This window comes from Budorcas taxicolor, chromosome 23, assembly GCF_023091745.1.
Source record: "Budorcas taxicolor isolate Tak-1 chromosome 23, Takin1.1, whole genome shotgun sequence".
NCBI classification, from domain to species: domain Eukaryota; kingdom Metazoa; phylum Chordata; class Mammalia; order Artiodactyla; family Bovidae; genus Budorcas; species Budorcas taxicolor.
In genome coordinates, this window is record NC_068932.1 from 1,175,194 (window position 1) to 1,192,527 (window position 17,334).

The 17,334-nt window shown below is 39.7% G+C and overlaps 1 pseudogene; it reads right to left on the reverse strand.

Moving 5' to 3' along the window:
• Positions 1-369: 369 nt before the first annotated feature.
• Positions 370-2,214, reverse strand: LOC128068023 (nuclear receptor coactivator 4-like; annotated as a pseudogene).
• Between the last annotated feature and the right edge of the window lie 15,120 nt (positions 2,215-17,334).

Below are 17,334 nucleotides of genomic sequence, written 5' to 3' on the forward strand. Positions count from 1 at the left end.
AATACATCAACACACTTTGATTATCAAACTATTTTATTTTTTAAAACTGCAGTGTTTTAATGTACTTCTAATAACAACCCAATCTAAGGAGCCATGGAGGCTTATGAAAAAGACCTACCCAGTATGATGCAATTCTATTGTAGGGGTGAATTAATACTTCTGTAAGAAGGAACTGAATCACCTCAGCATCGACAAATAGCCATTTTCTTTTACACAATAACTCATAATTTGATGACTAATTTCTGTTCGAAATTGGGCAGGAAACGAACTACATCAGACCCAGAAACAATGATTTCACAAGCCACAGTCACTCAGCTCATGGATTTGTGATAATCTGCAGAAAATTTGCTTGACTAGTACTTGATTTCTTCACATCTGTAGAGGGGTTTGATACAATCACTTTTAAAAAATCAACCTTAAGCTGCATACAGGCAGAGAGATCACAAACTGCCGGGAGGCCATAACAGTCTAGGGGAAAGTTGTGTTCCTCTTGTAGGGGCGAATTAAGCAATACTTCCTTGGCCTTCTTTCAAAGTAGCTACTTGTCTTCTCCTGAGGATAATGAGCTAAAATTTCTTGTCATCTTTCCTGGCAAGACCCAGTCAGCTGTATTAAAGAGACACCAGGAGGTGGCCAAGGGGGTTGTAAGCTTGTTTGCTAGCCCTATCCTCTGTAAGAGGCACTTCCTTGGGACATACTTCTTTGTGTGAGGGGGTCACGAACCACTTTGACAAGGGACTGTTCCTTATAACTTGGAAGGAATCAGCAATTCTAGAAGAAGCCATTGCCTTTGGTGCCTTAGCTTGTTCTGCTGCCTCTCTTCTGGGTGAAGAGAGCTACATGTTCAGGAAATCTTTGTTTCTCAGGTTCAGGTTTCGGTTCCACAGGCATACCATTTTTATCCTTTCCTTCTTTCTTCATAAGCCATTTACACAGAACTTCCTTCTCACAATTTTCATCGGACACGCGCTTTGCAAAACTTATACAAGGCTCATTGGCTTGGCAGACCTCCTCCACTTTATATAGGTCTTGATGGTTCTGGACGAGCCAATCCTTAGTAGTCAGGGAGTGGACAAGTGTTTCTTGGCCTCCAAGTAGTAGTTCCAGCATTTCAGATTGCCCAGGTTCTCAATCTGCACACCTTTGGCTGGTTACCCTGACAGTTGATACAGGAATCAGACTTGACAAGCCAGTCATTCACATTGTAGGACTCCCAGAACACCTGGAACAAGAGCTTAAACTTCTCATTGGAGGTTTCATAGCTGCCATTCGCAGGCTTCTCAGGCTTATGGGATTCCTGGGGAGTTACCAGCCAGTTACCAGCCACTTGATCAAGCGGCTCTAGATTGCTAACTTTTTCAATTTCAATGGAGTAAGAACTGGTAGTGGTATAGCTATTAAGACTTTTCAGTAACTTGCTTTTTTAGAAACTACTTGTTGCTGACTCTTGTGGAGCCAGTTTTCTAAACCCTTTAGGTTGCCCCAGACATTATTCAAGAAACTGCAGGCTCTAGCAGATGTCTGATTGTTCTCCAAGGTCTCCTTTTGGTTGAGCCAGGCCTGGAGATTGGTGCTGGGTAGGTAAGGAGCCTGGTGACCAAGGCAGGTTTGCTTCCAAGGAGCCATTCACTGAGAGGGACAGCTGTGGTGTTGGATGATGACTTCTGCTCTGGCAATGGGATATGGCCTCTCTTCTCTAAGAAGTACCCAATATTGATGAACTAGCATGAGACATCAGGTGCTCAGGAATTTGAATGTTCTTAAGAGACCCAAATGTGGTGATTGCCTGTAGCAGGGCAGTTATGTCAGCTTCAGAGTAGGGCAATTGAATCTTCAGGTTTGAGGGTCAGACTGCCCAGCCTGTCCAGGCATATTGAGACTTGACTGGCTACACTCCAGTTGATGAATAAGACCACTGAACTGGCCCAGTAACCAGTAGAGCTGTTGGGCCTGCTGCTGGAGTATTTTCTCTTTAAGCTGATAGATGAGATTTACTTCCTCATACAACCACACCTCAGAGCTTTGAAGGCATTCCAGGTGGTGACTTATGCAGCAGTGAATCTGGACTTTGACCTCTTGCAAATTATCTTTAATTTGCTGCTCGGCTGGGAGAACTCCACCAATTGCAAGCTCTAAGTCCCTCTGTGCATCACAAGACCTCAAAAGGGGTTCTCTACTAGTGGAACAGCCACTCTGGTCCTGTGAGGTACTCATTCTGCACCTTGTTTCTCCTCTCAAGCTAGGCCCCCGTGCGTGACCTGCCCAGAAAGCAGGATGCTGCTTTATCCAGGCTCGGGTGAGAAAACTCCCTGGGCTTGCAGAGAGAATCCCGCCCCACCAGCAGGTCTGGCAGTGCCCTAGAGTTCTCTATGTAGAGAATCATATAATCTGCAAACAGTGAGTGTTTTGTATTTTTCTTTTCCAATCTGAATTCCTTTTAATTCTTCTCTTATTGCTATGTCTAGCATTTCCAAACTCTGTTGAATAGTAGTGGTGAGAGTGGGCACCCTTGTCTTGTCCCTGATTTTGGAAGAAATGCTTTCAATATTTTGCCATTGAGGATAATGTTTGCTGTGGGTTTGTCATATATCAGTTCAGCTCAGTCTCTCAGTAGTTTCTGATTCTTTGTGACCACATGGACTGTAGGATGCCAGGCCTCCCTGTCCATCACCATTTCTCGGAGTTTACCAGACTCATGTCTATTGAGTCGGTGATGTCATCCAACCATCTCATCCTCTGTCATCACCTTCTCCTTCACCTTCAATCTTTCCCAGCATCAGGGTCTTTTTCAGTGAGTCATTTCTTCACATCAGGTGGCCAAAGTATTGGAGTTTCAGCTTCAACATCAGTCCTTGCAGTGAATATTGAGGACTGATTTCCTTTAGGAATGACTAGTTGGATCTCCTTGCAGTCCAAGGGACTCTCAAGAGTCTTCTCCAACACCACAGTTCAAAATCATCAATTCTTCAGTGCTCAGCTTTCTTTAGAGTCCAACTCTCACATCCATGACTACTGGAAAAACCATAGACTTGACTAGATGGACCTTAACTGCTCTGCTACAGACAATCACCACATTTGGGTCTCTTAAGACCATTCAAATGTCTCTGCTTTCTAATATGCTCTATAGGTTGGTCATAACTTTTCTTCCAAGGAGTAAGTGTTTTTTAATTTCATGGCTGCAATCACCATCAGCAGTGATTGATTTTGGAGCACCCCAAAATAAAGTGTCACTATTTCCACTGTTTCCCAATCTATTTCCCATGAAGTGATGATATCAGATGCCATGATCTTCGTTTTCTGAATGTTGAGCTTTAAGTCAACTTTTTCCACTCTCCTCTTTCACTTTCATCAAGAGGCTCTTTAGTTCTTCTTTGTTTCTGCCATAAGGGTGGTGTCATCTGCATATCTGAGGTTATTGGTATTTCTCCTGGCAATCTTGATTCCAGCTTGTGCTTCATCCAGCCCAAGATTTGCATGATTTACTCTGCATATAAGTTAAATAAGCAAGGTGACAATATACAGCCTTGATGTACTCCTTTCCCTATTTGGAAACTGTCTGTTGTCCCATGTCCAGTTCTAATTGATGCTTCCTGATCTGCATACAGATTTCTCAGGAGGCAGGTCAGGTGGTCTGGTACTCCCATCTCTTTCAGAATTTTCCACAGTTTATTGTGATCCACACAGTCAAAGACTTTAGCATAGTCAATAAAGCAGAAATAGGTGTTTTTCTGGAACTCTCATGCTTTTTTGATGATCCAGCAGGTGTTAGCAATTTGATCTGTGGTTCCTCTGCCTTTCCTAAAAGCAGCATGAACATTTGGAAGTTTATGGTTCACGTATTATTGAAGCCTGGTTTGGAGAATTTTGAGCATTACTTTAATGTGTGAGTTGAATGCAACTGTGCAGTAGTTTGAGCATTCTTTGGCATTGCTTTTCTTTGGGATTGGAATGAAAACTGACCTTTTCCAGTCCTGTGGCCACTGCTGAGTTTTCCAAATTTGCTGACATATTGAGTGCAGCACTGTAACAGCATAATTGTTTAGGATTTGAATTAGCTGAACTGGAATTCCATCACCTCCACTAGCTTTGTTTGTAGTGATGCTTTCTAAAGCCCACTTGACTTCACATTCCAGGATGTATGGCTCTAGGTGAGTGTGAGTGATCACACCATCATGATTATCTTGGTCGTGAAGATCTTTTTTGTGTATTTTTGCCACCTCTTAATATCGTCTGCTTCTGTAAGGTCCATACCATTTCTGTCCTTTATTGAACCCATGTTTGCATGAAATGTTCCTTTGGTATCTCTAATTTTCTTGGAGAGATCTCTAGTCTTTCCCATTCTATTATTTTCCTTTATTTCTTTGCACTGATTCCCGAGGAAGGCTTTCTTATCTCTCCTTGCTATTCTTTGGAACTCTGCATTCAAGTGGGTAATCTTTCCTTTTCTTCTTTGCTTTTCACTTCTCTTCTTTCACAGCTATTTGTAAGGGCTCATCAGACAGTCATTTTACTTTTTTTGCATTTCTTTTTCTTGGGGATGGTCTTGATCCTTGTCTCCTGTACAATGTCACGAACCTCCATCCATAGTTCATCAGGCACTCTGTCTATCAGATATAATCCCTAAAATCTGTTTCTCACTTCCACCATATAACCGTAAGGGACTTGATTTTGGTCATACCTGAATGGTCTAGTGGTTTTCCCTACTTTCTTAAATTTAAGTCTGAATTTGGCCATAAGGAATTAATGATCTGATCCACAGTCAGCTCCTGGTCTTCTTTTGGCTGACTGTATAGAGCATCTCCATCTTTTCAATCTGATTTTGGTGTTGACCATCTGTTGATGTCCATGTGTGGAGTCTTCTCTTGTGTTGTTGGAAGAGGGTGTTTGCTATGACCAGTGTGTTCTCTTGGCAAAACTCTAAATGCCTTTTCCTGGTTAATTCTGCACTCCAAGGCCAAATTTGCCTGTTACTCCAGGTGTTTCTTGACTTCCTACTTTTGCATTCCAGTCCCCTATAATGAAAAGGACATTGTTTTTTGTTTGTTAGTTCTTAAAGGTCTTTGAGGTCTTCATAGAACTGTTCAACTTCAGCTTCTTCAGCATTGCTGGTCGGAGGAGCATAGACTTGGATTACTGTGATATTGAATGGTTTGCCTTGGAAACAGAGATGATCCTGTTGTTTTTGAGATTGCATCCAAATACTGCATCTTGGACTCTCTTGTTGACTATGATGGCTGCTCCATTTCTTCTAAGTGATTCTTGCCCACAGTAGTAGATATAATGGTCATCTGAGTTAAATTCTCCCATTACAGTCTATTTTAGTTCGCTGATTCCTAAAATGTTGGCATTCACTCTTGTCATCTCTTGTTTGACCACTTCCTATTTGCCTTGATTCCTGGACCTAATATTCCAGGTTCCTATGTAATATTGCTCTTTACAGCATCGGACCTTTCTTCCATCACCAGTCACATCAACAGCTGAGTGTTTTTTCTTTCTTTTTTTATTTTTGCTTTGGCTCTGTCTCTTCATTCTTTCTGGGATTATTTCTCCTCTGATCCCCAGTAGTATATTGGGCACCTACTGACCTGGGGAGTTCATCTTTCAGTGTACTGTCATTTTGCCTTTTCATACTGTTCATGGTGATCTCAAAGCAAGAATACGGAAATGGTTTGCCATTCCTTTCTCCAGTGGACCACATTTTATCAGACCTCTCCATCATGACCTGCCTGTCTTGGGTGGCCCTACATGGCATGGCTTATAGTTTCATTGAGTTAGACAAGGCTGTGGTCCATGTGATTAGATTGGTTAGTTTTCTGTGACTGCTTTTCAGTCTGTCTGCCCTCTGATGAAGAAGGATAGGAGGCTTTTGGAAGCTTCCTGATGGGAGAGACTGAGATGGGGAAACTGGGTCTTTTTCTGATGGACAGGGCAATGCTCAGTAAATCTTTAGTCCAGTTTTCTGTTGATGGGTGGGACTGTGTCCCCTCCCTGCTATTTACCTATGGCCAAACTATGGTGGAGGTAATGTAGATAATGGTGACCTCCTTCAAAAGATCCCATGCATGTATTGATACACTCAGTGCTTCCATCCCTGCAGCAGGCCACCACCAATGCACACCTCTGCTGGAGACTCCTGAACACTCACAGGCAAGTCTAGGTCAGTCTCTTGTGGGATCACTGCTTTTTTCTCCTGGGTCCTTGTGCACAAGGTTCTATTTGTGCTCTTCAAGAGCCTATTTCCCAATCCTGTGTATGTTCTGGAAGCTCTATTGTGGGGTTTATTGTCATATATCGCTTTTTATTATGTTGAGGTATATTCCCTCTATGCCTACTTTCTGGAGAGTTTTTATCATAAATAGATGTTGAATTTTGTCACAGGCTTTCTCTGCAACTATTGAAATAAACATGGTTTTTATCATTTTGTAAAACTAGTGGTTTTCAATTTGTTAATATGGTGTATCACATTGATTTGTTTGCAAATATTGAAGAATCCTTCAGTTCAGTTGCTCAGTTGGGTCCGACTCTTTGTAACCCCATAGACTACAGCATGCCAGTCTTCCTTGTCCATCACCAACTTCCAGAGATTTTTCAAATTCATGTGCATCGAGTCAGTGATGCCATCCAACCATCTCATTCTATGTAGTCCCTTTCTCACACCTTCAATTTTTCCCAGCATCAGGGTCTTTTCTAAGAAACCCGTTCTTTGCATCAGGTGGCCAAACTATTGAAGCTTCAGCTTCAGCATCAGTCCTTCCAATCAGTATTCAGGACTGATTTCCTTTAGGCCTGACTGGTTTGATCCCCTTGCAGTCCAAGTGACTCTCAAGAGTCTTCTCTGATACCACAATTCAAAAGCATCAGTTCGATGGCACTCAGCTTCCTTTATGATCTAGCTCTCACATCCGTACATGACTACTGGAAAAACCATAGCTTTCACTAGATGGACCTTTGTTGGCAAAGTAATGTCTCTGCTTTTTAATATGCTGTCTAGATTTGTCATAGCTTTTCTACCAAGGAGCAGGTGTCTTTTAATTTTATGGATGTAGTCACCATCTGCCATGATTTTGGAGCCAAGAAAATAGTTTGTCACTATTTCCATTTCCCCCCCATCTATTTGCCATGAAATGATGGGACCAGATGCCATGATCTTAGTTTTCTGAGTATTGAGCTTTAAGCCCGCTTTTTCACTCTGCTCTTTCACTTTCATCAAGAGACTCTTTAGTTCCTCTTCATTTCTGGCATAAAGGTAGTGTCATCTGCATATCTGAGCTTATCGTTATTTCTCCTGGGAATCTTGATTCCAGCTTGTGCTTCATCCAGCCTGGCATTTTGCATAATGTACCCTGCATATAAGTTAATAAACAGGGTGACAGTATACATCCTTGCATCCCTGGAATAAAGCCCACTTGGTCATGATGTATGATCTTTTTAATATGTCGCTGGATTCTGTTTGCTAGAATTTTGTTGAGGATTTTTGCATCTATTTTTATCTGTGATATTGGCCTGTAGTTTTCTTTTTTGTGGCATCTTTGTCAGGTTTTGGTATAAGGGTGATGGAGGCCTCATAGGAGGAGTTTGGGAGTTTTTTCCCTCTGGAATTTTCTGGAAGAGTTTGAATATGATAAGTGTTAGCTCTTCTCTAATTTTTTGGTGGAATTCACCTATGAAGCCATCTGGGTTTGGGCTTTTGTTTGTTGGAATATTTTTTATTACATTTTTAATTTCTGTGCTTGTGATCAGTCTGTACAAATTTTGTCTTTCTCCCTGGTTCAGTTTTGGAAAAAAAATCTTTAGTTTTAAATTGTGCTGTTTTAGGGTGGTGCTCCCTGTTTTCTGCCAAGAAATTTTTTATAGAATGCATAGTTGGAGAATTATTTGAATCAGACATCATCACCTTGATTTTTAATTGATAGTGGGATCTATTGTTTTAAACCTTGAGAGATAAAGTGGATGACATAAAAATAGGAGATTTTCATGGGTAAAAAAGACTGAGTAAAAGGGAAGACCAGGGGTAAATGAACTATGAATTCATATTGCAGGATTCCTGTCACCTATTACTTAATTTTTTCTATGTGTGAGTATTTAAGCAAATCTTTTTCCATTGACGCTATTAGGTAAGGATTGGAAAGGTATGATTTGGGTTTTTATAATATGGAGCTTATAATAGTTTGTATTTATGTGACTGAACATAAGTAAACATTGAATTAGATGGTGATATTTTCAAAATAGGAAAGCTAAGTTAAACCTAGCTATTCAAGGAACAAATTACTCTTTACCCGATAATCAGTCAGAGCAAATGTCAGACTGCAATGAATTCACACAAAATCTGTTATTAACTCTCATATGAACATGTTTTAAAGCAGAGTAATTTTTTGTTTTAATGCCTGTCTATTTAAAATAGTTGCACATGATTAAATGCCATAAAGGCAAAACTAGATTGTTAATATCATATGGCTCAATTAAATATCAGTCAAGTTTGGCCATTGTTACTAATGTTAAAAAAACCCTGAACATTAGTCACCATATTCAGCAAAATGAAACGGTATTCTTTCAAACTAGAAATAATTTCCAATCCAGAGAAAACTCAACCAGAATCTGTTTTATTCATTGGTATGCTGTTATGATTTTTGAATTGTAATGCCATTTCAGTTTTCAAAACATGAACAAAGGATATGAATAATATAAAGAGAAGGAAATAACCATTGTGAATTAAAATCTAGGTTAATTTGCTTGTAATGATTGTCTTTCCTTATCCTACTCAATAGAATAGAATGTCAATATCCTAAGACAGAATCTTGTTCTTCAATCAGAATCAGTACAACCCAGAACAGTAGCTGGTAAGTATAGATGCTCAAAGAAGATTAGATAAATGAAAGTCCATTTAGAAAACTGATAATTATTCTTCATTTTCCAAAGGTAATAAAGTAGCCTGTATATTGAATTCCTGAATGGTTTCAACTACCAACTTATTCTAAACCTAAATGTTATATTTTGTATGGATTAAGAACTCTTATAAAACATCAAAATCTTCAGTAGTTAAAATAATAATTAATAACTAAGAATTGTTAAAAGTGATTAAAATACAGTACCCATGAGTTTTGACTTACTTGAGTTAAGGCAGAAAATTAAACCTGAACCTTACAAATTGTTAAATCATTATCGATGTGCTCACTTTTATTTCTGGGTGAAAAATATATATTCAAGGCAATATAGTGACTATCTGTGTCTAATATGAATTAATCATCAGCAAATTGGCACATTCCAGCTTTATTGTTTAGTTTCTAAACCACCAAAACTATAATTTAATCTTAATTGATGTTTCAATTAAATACATAAATAGCCAATGGGAATTTGCTGTATGTCTCAGGGAACCCAAACAGGGGCTCTGTATCAACCTAGAGGGGTGGAATGGGGAGGGGGATGGGATGGAGGCATTAGAGGGAGGGGATATATGTACACCTATGTCTGATGCATGTTGACGTTTGACAGAAAACAACAAAATTCTGCAAAGCAATTATCCCTCAATTAAAAAATAAATTAATTAAAAACAAAATTTAATGAGTCAGAAATTATTACTGTCAGATTTATAATTAAGGTGTCTAAAAACATGTCTTTAATGTTTACTTCTAGTGAGCATTAGCTAGTGAATGAACTTAGGACTGACTATTTGTTCATTACTTTAAACTTCATGGAATAATATTCTGTACCTGGCCCTGAGGGAATGTATATAAATGCATATAAAATAATGCCAGTTAATGAGATGGGCAGTGCTGAATTTTAAAAATTTGCATTGGTTATAAACTTTTAAATTGGCTTTCTATATAGAATCCAAGATATGCTTGATATGGGTATAACACTGTAGTTACAAAAAACAAAGGAATAATAACCTTAACAAAAAACCTTCTGGTTATCAGCTGGCAATAGTTCTCCCAGGGCATAGCTAGAGCTGTCACGTAATGAAGGCTGGGAAGATATAGACAATTTGGAAATAAACTGGGAGGAAAAGATGTGGGGACCTTGAGTTTTGGTTCATCAAGAAGCAATGAGAAACCAGATGACCACTTCTGAATGAGTAAGAAAAAATATCTGCTCACTGTCATCCTTGGCAGTCACTATGTGGATGACAATTTATTTCTCTGTGTTAATCAGTGTTCTGCAGGATTGTTGCAGGGCCAGAACTCACAGTCTGCTTTGATGGGTCATTGTAAACTTTATATTTCCTAAACCCCATGTTCATTAGTGCTGCTGTTTGGAATCAGAATTTGCCAGATTATTCCTTGTGTGAAAAGATGGGGCCATATTTGCTAAAACAGTGTACACAGATTCTTGAGAGCATTTACTGCCAGGTGGTAGAGCTGTGACAGAAGGGCAAGTGCTTCCATACATAGCAAAGGAATTCCAGTGAAATCTCCTTGGAATTTTCTTCATGTTCAGAGGATTAACTAAGACAACAGCAAGCTCATATACTACTTTGTGGGGACTGATGGAAGAGCGAACAGATGCTCACATTGAAAGCTACCTGGCATAAATTCTGACTCTGGGAGTTGGGACAGGCCAAGAAAGAAAGAGCCAGTGTTGTGCAAGCCACGGAGAATATTCTGGTTTTCCTTCTAACAGTCCTAGGAGGAATATGTATTATTTGTGTTTTTGTTTTTATATATTTAGAGTTGATTTACTGTCTCACATTTCTCCATCAGTGGACACATTTTGGGAACAGTGGTGGCAGTGATGGGTGGTTGGAAGATTCTACATTTTTCTAAGGCAATTTAAATGCATTACCACTCTTAATCTGCAGAAATGTCTTTTTTTGTAGAAGATATTAATTTAAAATTTAATAGGTGAGCAAACTGAAGCCTGGAGAGGTAACACAAATTGCTCAAGTCAGAAGGCAGTATAGGAATCAAGAAATCATTAATGATCAGAAACCAAACACTCCTCAGTATCACTGAGGAGTAATTCTACTTGGTTTCATTCTAGAATCTGAGCTGTGATCTTATGTGATCAGGAAGGTTATAAATTTCTGATTTGATATTTAGTTTTATAGAATAATTGAGAACATTGGCTTGAGGGCCAGATGACTGTGTGTTAACATTTTTGCTTTTAGATTTTAGCTTTCTGACCTTGGGCAAATTGCTTAATCTTTCCAAGCCTCAGTTTCCTCATCTGTAAAGTACTTACCTATAGTCTTTGTTGTAAGCATGAAATAATAATGGATTAAGTGTTGATATATAAGATATAGAAAGAGTGAGGCCAGTTGGCAGCTTTTGCAGTTCCAGTCTGTGTCTCTGAAACATCCCTGGAATGCCTCAGAAATATGGCACATTAATTTGGATGGGGAAACAGTGGAAACAGTGAGATACTTTTTTTTTTTTTGGGGGGGGGGGGGCGCGTATCCAGAATCACTGCAGATGGTGACTACTGCCATGAAATTAAAAGATGCTTGCTCCTTGGAAGAAAAGCTATGACAAACCTAGACAGCATATTAAAAAGCAGAGACATTACTTTGCCAATAAAGGTCCTTCTAGTTAAAGCTTTGGTTTTTTCAGTAGTCATGTATGGATGTGAGAGTTGGACTGTAAAGAAAGCTGAGTGCCGAAGAATTGATGTTTTTGAACTGGGGTGTCAGAGAAAACTCTTGAGAGTCTCTTGGACTGCAAGTAGATCAAACCAGTCCATCCTAAAGGAAATCAGTCCTGAATATTCACTGCAAGGACTGATGTTGAAGCTGAAACTCCAATACCTTGGCCACCTGATGTGAAGAAATGACTCATTGGAAAAGATCCTGATGCTGGGAAAGATTGAAGGTGGGAGGAGAAGGGGACAACAGAGGATGAAATGGTTGGATGGCATCACTGACTCAATGGACATGAGTTTGAGCAAGCTCTGGGTGTTGGTGATGGACAGGGAAGCTTGGCAAGTTGCCGTCCATGGGATTGCAAAGAGTCAGATATGACTGAGCAACTGAACTGAATTTGGATGCACACATGTCATTCTGTAGTTGACTTGTGATATATGAATTTGTCTCTCCTGTGGGATGAAGCAGAGCTATGGGGTTCTGAAAAAAAAGATTAGGCAATTGTGAAAGGAAATTCATGATCTCTGAATATCGTATGTGTTTGTGTGTGTGCACTTGTGAGAGAGAGGAGGGAGACCCTAAACCATAATTCAGAATCCAAGTACAGCCAGTGCCACATGACAACACATGCACATATAAGCCATATTTAATTTTAATGAGCTTTTATTATGGCCATCTTTGTATCAGGTGTCTTACATGTATTCTTTCATTTGATGCTCATAATACCTATTGAATTAGATACCATGATTTCTATTTTTCTGATAGGAAATTTGGAGATTAGAGACGTTAAGTAGCTCCTAAAATAACATATCCAGGAAGTAGCAAAGATCAAACTTTAACCTACTGCCTTCAGAGCGGCTTCCCAGGTGGCACAGTGGTAAAGAATCTATCTGCCAATGCAGGAGGCACAAGAGACTCAGGTTTGATCCCTGGGTTGGGATTGTTCCCTGGATTAGAAAATGACATCCCATTCCAGTATTCTTGTGCAGAAATTTCCATGGACAGAAGAGCCTAGTAGGCTATAGTCCATGGGGTCACAAAGAGTCAGATACAGCTGAGAGACTGAGCACACAAGCATTCTGCTCAGAAACTCATTTTCGGGCTTGGAGGTCCTGTGACTAAGAGTCCATCTTGTAATACTTGTTGCAAAGGGACATGTGTTCGATCCCAGGTCTGGGAAAACAAACATACCACAGAGCAGCTAAGACCATGTGCCACAACTGCTGAGCCTGCAAGCCCTAGAGCTCCCCAACAAGAGAAGCCACCACGATGAGAAGCCTGCACATCATAACTAGAGAGTAGCCCTCGCACAGAAGCCAAGACCCAGCGCAGCCAAAATTAATAAATAACAAAAACAAAATAAAATAAACTCTAAAAAACGTTCACACCTAACATTACAAAGGGAGGAGGAGAAGGGGACGACAGAGGATGAGATGGCTGGATGGCATCACCGACTCGATGGACATGAATTTGGGTGAACTCTGGAAGTTGGTGATGGACAGGGAGGCCTGGTGTGCTGCAATTTATGGGGTCACAAAGAGTTGGACACGACTGAGCGACTGAACTGAACATTAAAAAAAAGAAAAAGAACCTCATGTTCTTTCTTTCTTTTGGAGTAGGGCGTGGGAGTGTGCTGCATGGCTTGTCGGAATGGCTTGTGGGATCTTAGTTCCCCAACCAGGGATTAAACCCAGGCCCTGGCAGTGGAAGTACTGAGTCCTAATTTATTGGGCCTCCAGGAAATTCCCTCATGTTCTTTTAGTATGATATGTTGTAGTGCTACTTTATTTTATTACATAAATTGTAAGCCCTTCCTAAGAAGCTCTCTGCTTCAGTCCATTGCAAACTAAACCCAAGTATAGAAATTACAGAAAAGTGGGAACTATTTTGTGTAATATTTTTAGTGGACTGTGTTTCAGTTTACACATTCTGTATACTTTTTTGTGTTTTCATTAACTTGTTTTTAAAATACACTTTAATTATGAGGTAATTATAGACTCACATGCAATTGTAAGAAATGGCAGAGGGAGATCCTTGATACATATCGTTTACTTGGTGTCCCCAGTGAAAGCATCTTGCAGGCTAGGGAAGGAGACACAAGAAGGAGCGGACATAGGTATAACTATGGCTGATTTCATGTTAATGTTTGGCAGAAACCAGCACGATATTGTAAAGCAGTTATCCTTCAATTAAAAATAAATTTAATTATTAAAAAGTCTTACAGGCTATATAGTACAATATCACAATCAGGATATTGACATTGATACAATCCACTGATCTTGTTTTCATTTCTCCCTTTTTACTTGTACTTACTTGTATGTGAAATGTGTGTGTGTCTATTCTTTTCATATGTGATTTTATCATATGTGTGGTTTTGTGTGTCTACTGCTACAGTTTGGATAAAGGGCAGTTTCATCACCACACGTTCCCTCAGGCTGCTCTTCTGCATCTATACCCACCTCCCTCCCACAGACTTCTTCCCCTGCCACCCCCAACTCCTGCTGATCACTGATCTGTTCTATGTTTATAAAATATTTTGAGAGTGTCATTTGAATGGAATCCTATAATATGTAGGATTGGAATCCATACAATCTTTGGGGATTGTATTTTATTATTAACATGATTCGCTTGAAATTCATCCAGGTTGTTGCATGTGTCAAAAGTTTGTTCTTTTTTCTTCCTGAGTAGTGATAGATGGTATGGATGTACCACAGTTTGTTTAAGCATTCATTCATTGAAAGACAACTGTGTTATTTCTGGTTTTGGGTTATTATGAATAGTATTGATGGAACAATTGTGTACAGCTTTTCACGTGGATGTGAATTCTTCTTTCTCTGAGATAAATGAACAAGAGTACAATTGTGGGTGTATAATAGTTGCATGTTTAGTTTTATATAAAACTGCCTAACTGCTTTCCAGAGTGGCTGTGCCATTTTACCTTCCTATCAGCAATGTGTGAGTGATTCAGCTTACCCATGCTTTCACCACCATTTGGTGTTGTCACTGTTTAAGTTTTAGCTATTCTGATAATGTAGTGATAACTCTGAGATTTTAATTTGCATTTCTCTAATGACAGAAGATGTTGAATGAATTTGTATGAACTTATTTGCTATCCATATATCCATTTTGCTGAGATACCAGCTCATGTCCTTTGCCCAGTTTTCAATTGGGTTTTTTATGTGTCTGGTTGAATTTTTTTGCTTTATATATAAACACTCTGGATAGAAGTCATTTGTTGGATAAATGGCTTACAAATACTTTTTATTAGTCTGTGCCTTTTAATTCTCTTCACAGAGTCTCTGCAGAGCAAACATTTTAAATTTTTATGAGGTGAAATTCATCATTTTCCTTTTCTGGATCATATGTATGTTGTCAAGATGAACTCTTTACCTTTCTCTGGACCCCCAAATTTTCTCTTGCAGTTTTCCCCAAAATTTTCATTGTTTTCTATTTTACATCTAAATCCATAATCCATTTTGAGTTAATTTTTATAAAAGGTATGAGAGTCAGGCTGTGATTTATTTAATTCATTTATGCCTCTGGATGTCTGATTTTTTGAATAGGTTGTCCTCTTTCCATTGAATTGTTTTTGCTCTTTTTTCAATTCAGTTCAGTTCAATGACTCAGTCGTGTCCAACTCTTTGCGACCCCATGAATTGCAGCACGCCAGGCCTCCCTGTCCATCACCAACTCCCGGAGTTCACACAGATTCACGTCAAACGAGTCAGTGATGCCATCCAGCCATCTCATCCTCTGTCGTCCCCTTCTCCACCTGCCCCCAATCCCTCCCAGCATCAAAGTCTTTTCCAATGAGTCAACTCTTCGCATGAGATGGCCAAAGTACTGGAGTTTCAGCTTTGGCATCATTTCGTCCAAAGAACACCCAGGGCTAATCTCCTTCAGAATGGACTGGTTGGATCTCCTTGCAGTCCAAGGGACTCTCAAGAGTCTTCTCCAACACCACAGTTCAAAAGCATCCATTCTTCAGCTCTCAGCCTTCTTCACAGTCCAACGCTCAAATCCATACATGACTACTGGAAAAACAATAGCCTTGATGGACTTTAGTCGGCAAAGTAATGTCTCTGCTTTTGAATATGCTATCGAGGTTGGTTATAAGTTTTCCGCCAAGGAGTAAGCATCTGCAGTGATTTTGGAGCTCCCCAAAAATAAAGTCTCACACTGTTTCCACTGTTTCCCCATCTATCTCCCATGAAGTGATGGGACCAGATGCCATGATCTTCGTTTTCTGAATGTTGAGTTTTAAGCCAACATTTTCACTCTCCTCTTTCACTTTCATCAAGAGGCTTTTTAGTTCCTCTTCACTTTCTGCCATAAGGGTGGTGTCATCTGCATATCTGAGGTTATTGATAATTCTCCTGGCAATCTTGATTCCAGCTTGTGTTTCTTCCAGTCCAGCGTTTCTCATGATGTACTCTGCATATAAGTTAAATAGGCAGGGTGACTATACAGTGTTGACATACTCCTTTTCCGATTTGGAGCCAGTCTGTTGTTCCATGTCCAGTTCTAACTGTTGCTTCCTGGCCTGCATACAGATTTCTCAAGAGGCAGGTCAAGTGGTCTGGTATTCCCATCTCTTTCAGAATTTTCCACAGTTTGTTGTGATCCACACAGTCAAAGGCTTTGGCACAGTCAATAAAGCAGAAATAGATGTTTTTCTGGAATTCTCTTGCTTTTTCCATGATCCAGTGGATGTTGGCAGCTTGATCTCTGGTTCCTCTGCCTTTTCTAAAGCCAGCTTGAACATCAGGAAGTTCACGGTTTACATATTGCTGAAGCATGGCTTGGAGAATTTTGGGCATTACTTTACTAGCATGTGAGATGAGTGCAATTGTGTGGTACTTTGAGCATTCTTTTGCATTGCCTTTCTTTGGGATTGGAATGAAAACTGACCTCTTCCAGTCCTGAGGCCACTGCTGAGTTTTCCAAATTTGCTGACATATTGAGTGCAGCACTTTCACTGCATCATCTTTCAGGATTTGAAAGAGCTCAACTGGAATTCCATCACCTCTAGTAGCTTTTTTCGTAGTGATGCTTTCTAAGGCCCATTTAACTTCACATTCCAGGATGTCTGGCTCTAGATGAGTGATCACACCATCATGGTTATCGGGGTCTTGAAGATCTTTTTTGTACAGTTCTTCCGTGTATTCTTGCCACCTCTTCTTAATATCTTCTGCTTCTGTTACGTCCATACCATTTCTGTCCTTTATTAAGCCCATCTTTGCACAAAATGCTCCCTTGGTATCTCTAATTTTCTTGAAGTGATCTCTAGTCTTTCCCATTCTGTCGTTTTCCTTTATTTCTTTGCATTGAACGCTGAAGGCGGCTTTCTTATCTCTCCTTGCTATTCTTTGGAACTCTGGATTCAGATGCTTATATCTTTCCTTTTCTCCTTTCCTTTTCACTTCTCTTCTTTTCACAGCTCTTTGTAAGGCCTCCTCAGACAGCCATTTTGGTTTTTTGCATTCTTTTCCATGGGGATGGTCTTGATCCCTGTCTCCTGTACAGTGTCATGAACCTCATTTCATAGTTCATCAGGCACTCTATCTGTCAGATCTAGGCCCTTAAATCTATCACTTCCACTGTATAATCATAAGGGATTTGATTTGGGTCATACCTGAAAGGTCTAGTGGTTTTCCCTACTTTCTTCAATTTGAGTCTGAATTTGGTAATAAGGAGTTCATGATCTAAGCCACAGTCAGCTCCTGGTCTTGTTTTTGTTGACTGTATAGAGTTTCTCT